The sequence below is a fragment of the Nicotiana tabacum genome, chromosome 22, assembly GCF_000715075.1.
Source record: "Nicotiana tabacum cultivar K326 chromosome 22, ASM71507v2, whole genome shotgun sequence".
NCBI lineage: Eukaryota > Viridiplantae > Streptophyta > Magnoliopsida > Solanales > Solanaceae > Nicotiana > Nicotiana tabacum.
In genome coordinates this window covers 80,980,866-80,985,886 of record NC_134101.1, presented here as the reverse complement: position 1 = coordinate 80,985,886, position 5,021 = coordinate 80,980,866, and positions in this window count along the sequence as shown.

Below are 5,021 nucleotides of genomic sequence, written 5' to 3'. Positions count from 1 at the left end.
TCTGTGATCTTGCACATGCAAATCTCAATCCCACAAAACACGCCGTATCTATCATGCCATCATATGAAAAGTACGAGAATCTCATAATCAACTCTGAGTCACAAGAAAACTACATTCTCAATTAGCGAGGAACCTTCCATTTGATCTCATCCAAGAGAAAATCATAACACACAACATCTCCCCACGCCAGTAGGAAATATACACTTTGAACCGTGGTAGAAACCATTGAGAACACTTTGAAATCCATTTGCACATAACCCAGCTATCAGAACCGAAACTCTCTAACTCAACCAAGCCACGCAGGTCACCAAAACCCTAGAGCATTGCCACAAAACACCTGTAAAGACTCAGCACATCATAAGTACCCCAAAGAACCAATCGTATCCATTGACGTGTTGATCCAACCTACTACCAAGCTATCCCATTTCTCCGAGCTCCTCCCGAATTGCCCTCAAGTTGACATTTCTCCTTGTTAGAATACCATGATCCTCACTCAAAGCTCACCACAAGAGATCCTAGAATAAAGCCACACCTCCCTAAGGCCCATAAGACGTTTTATTCCCTCTCAAGCACCCCAAAAGTACCACAATCGAGACACCCGCTCGGAAGAGACCTTCTATGAATCTGAAGTCGTTTCCTCCACCCTTTTGATACCGAAATGTAAAATCCATAATGATATAGAAATGCCGCGAGTCTCGACACCATCCAATGTAAATCTCAGATCCTAGCCAAATACAAATCCGGAAAATTCACAATTGCTACATGAAAATCTTGAATCCATTAGAACTTTTTCGAGAGTCATCCACCTTGCTCAAATCTCAACTGCACCGACCAAACGGGCCGAATGACTTGTGCCCCATTAGTATAACAACATCCAAAAAAGTGACACCGCCTTAGCGCAATCGAGCAAATGTCTACACCATGCGCACTACATCCGTCACGAATAACAACTCAAATCATTCCATGATTTCCATATACCCATATAGTGTAATATAACCTATATCCATAAAGTCATCCTCAAAACCAGCATCTGCAAGTCATATCTGATTCGCCAGTATGCCTCAAACCAAAATCGGTATCACACGTAAGCACGTAATCAAATCGTCGATAGCAGACTCCCCCACTTGGCTCAAAGCCATAGATCAAAACACTCGATAACTCGCAACACCCATACTCTATTACTACCATAATACCGCAGGGAGATTCAACTAAATCCTTCATAAGCTCATGTAACACAAACCATCTAATACTTCAAATCATCTGCACATCTCATGTTCATCCTCATGACGGTCAGGTCAACTATTACAACCGATCCAAACTCAAATCACACAAATAATACCCACTAGTAGAAAAGAAAGCCTCCACACAACATCATAAAATCACACATTCGTAGATTATCTCTCAAGTTATAACCCTCCTTCTTAGCCTCAAACTAACATCTCTTTATACCCTTCACAGCCACAACTACTATGCAATAACTCAATCTCCCTGGGTCGGAACTCATCAATAAGACATGAGAATCAAATTCGTTCCATAATTAAGCAACATGAAAGATCCTTCAATACACTCATAACTCGAGACTATACGTCACATCAAGACAGAAATCAAGTGTCCGATAGTCCTTTTTACATCTCAAGCAAATTCTTCTCGTTACATTCAATATATCTGAACACATCCCGTGGTCGCATCATACTCATCATATAGACATCCAACCACTCATCGAGTCACAAATTCCACTCACAGAGATGCCACCAGACATATAAGTCCCAAACACACATGCTCACACAGCCAAAATCCCCGTGCTCATGCTACGGTCAAAACTCGGCCTCAAGTCCTCCAGACTGGCCCATCATCAGCACATAGAAATCACATCTCGCACCTCCTCCATGGAATCGCAAGCCGTCGATGCACAGCCGATACCGAGCGCTCAAATGCGCACACGAATGCGTAGAGGGAATTCAAAGAGTTATGTTTCAAGCTGAATCAATTCCGCACGATAAGGAAAGAAAGATGGGCTATTATCCTAAATGCCCTGTAGCCTCTCGAAGATAGATATGGACGTCATCATACCGATCAACAAAACTCTACTAGACACTTGCTCATGACTTGTAGAACCAATGAACCTAGAGCTCTGATACCAACTTGTCACGACCCAAAATATAACTAGTCATGATGGCACCTAACCCAACCCGCCAGGTAAGCAAATTAACAACTATCACATTTATTGAGAAAAGAAATGATAATACAACTACTTTTATAAAAGAATTTCTCAAGGACTGGTAGTAAAAATCATGAGCTTCTAAGATATAGAGTTTACAAAGATGGTTTAAAATAAAATACACCATTTGTCTGAAACATACATGAATATATCTGAAATACTAAAGCTACCAAGATCAAGAGGCAGCTATGACTGGAACGCAGGTATATCTTCAGATCCAACTCCTGTCGTACGCAGCTACATCAGCATCCAATATTTGCACGCAAGGTGCAGAAGTGTAGTATGAGTACAATCGATCCTATATACTCAATAAGTAACAAACCTAACCATAGGTTGAAAGTAGTGATGAGCTGGGACAAGGGTCAAAGTCCAACTACAATAACCAGCAACAGTCATCACAATAATAATAAAATAGTACATGAAAATAACTCAAAGGTAAGATGCTCAACTCGTTCACAGTTACGCAAAAATAGGCATGTTTTTCAAGTATAACAGTGAATCCTAAATCTTTCACCGAAAGCACAAAAAGCATAGGAATAAGTTTGAAAACCGTGTTTTTCCCAAAAACCTTTCAACAATAAATAAGATGTTTCATTGTCAGATAGCATGAGGAAAATACATCTCTATGCCTACATGTCAATATACAGGTGAAATCATGAATGTCACCAAAGCCGGGTAGCAGAAGGAAATGCATCTCTATGCATGTATCTCAAGTACGCATGTCAAATGCAATGCATCTCAATGATGAACTCATGTACTCACCCTCTCAGAGTACTCCATCTCATTGTCTCGTATTCTCACTCATCATGTTCAATACTCAGTACACTCAGTTACTCAGTACTGTACAGGGCAGATCCAGTCCAAATGCAAATGATTGCTAGCAATTGCGCCCACTGTGGGTGTGTAGACTCCGGAGAGGCCGATCCAGCCCAAGCGCTATAATAAGCCAAATCTTGGCATAAATCAATAAAACTTGTTGCGGCGTGCTGCCCGACCCCATAAATATAACTCACAACAGGCCCTCAGCCTCACTCAGTCATCAATATCTCCAGTCTCTCGGGCTCACAACACTCCTTCTAAGCAGCCCTAATCAATTATACGAGATGTGACAATATATGATAACAAAGACTGAGATATGATATGAAATGATGAATGCGACTAAGCACATAACTGCAATTAAGCAAAGAACTCAACAGCAAAGAACGACTACTGTGGGTCCCAATAGTACCAACATATAGGCTAAAAATGATTTCTAGCATGAATTACAGCTCAAGTGCTCTAACACATAAAGTACAGTAAAACTGTTCAGATAAAATAGCTACACAGTTCCACAGAATCGACTACATCACAACTCATACGGTGCACGCCCACACACCCGCCACCTAGCATGAGCATAACCTCAATATCAATCAAATAACACGTAATTTGGGGTTTCATACCCTCAACACCAAGTTTAGAAGTGTTACTTACCACGAACAAGCCAAATTTAATACCGAGGAAGCCAGACGATGCCCCAAAAATGACACCTCGCGCATACCGACCTACAAATGGTTTGAAACTAGCCACAAGCAACTCAAATACATCAAATAATTCCAAGGAAATAAACCCAATCGATAAAAGTCGAATCTTTAGTCAAAAGCCCAAAATCAACCCAAAAGTCCAACTCGGGCCCGCACCTCGAAACCCGATGAAACTCACAAAATCTCATAACCCATTCAGTCACGAGTCCAACCATATTAGGTCCACTCAAATACAACTCCGAGTCGATGTTCAAAACTCAAAAATTCAGTTTTTGAAATTTTAGGCTAAAACCCCCAAATTTCCTCTTTAAAATTCATCAACCAATTGCTAAAAATGAAGATAGATTCATGAAATACAGACAAAATCGAGTTAAGGATGCTTACCCCAATTAGTGTGGTGAAATTCCTCTTCAAAGTCGTCCAAAACCGAGCTCCAAGTCTAAAAAATGAGAATAAAATGGCCAACCCTCGAAAATATAGTTTATGCCCAGCGCTGTTCGTATCTACTAAGAAAATAGCCGCTTCTGCGGTGTCGCTTCTGCGATCACAACTACCTAGCTGACCCCTCGCACATGCGGAATAGTATCCACTTCTGCGATATCGCAACTGCGAGCTCCTCTTCGCCCCTATGCAAGACCCTGATTCTGTTCCTAAACTCACCAAATCTGCACATTCACAGATGCGAAGAAACCTCGGCTTCTGCAGTCTCCTACTCCCAGCAGCACTCCCGCCTCTGCGATTCCACTACCGCTTTTGCGGCTCCGCACCTACGCCCATAGTTCTGCATGTGCTGTCGCACCAGAAGCCCAGCCACACCAACAAGTTTCGAATCATAACACGGACCTACTCGAGGCCTCAAATCACGCATAACAACATCGAAACGACGAATTGCACCTCAAATCAAACTTAAATGATCTTTGAACTTTCAACTTCCAAAACTCACACCGAAACATATCAAATCAACTCGGAATGAACTCAAATTTTGCACACAAGTCCCAAATGACATAACGAAGCTATTCCAATTCTCATAAACCACAATCGGAACTCGATTCCACCAAAGTCAACTCACGGTCAAACTTATAAACTTTCCAAACCTTAAAATTTACAACTTTCGCCAATTAGCGCTGAAATCTTCTAGAAATATCCAAATGCAAATCTGGGCATACGCCCAAGTCCAAAATCACCATCCTACCTAACGGAACCATCAAAACTCTGTTCCGAGGTCAAATTCACAAAGGCCAAACTTGGTCAACGTTTCCAACTTAAAGTTTCAACAATGAAAT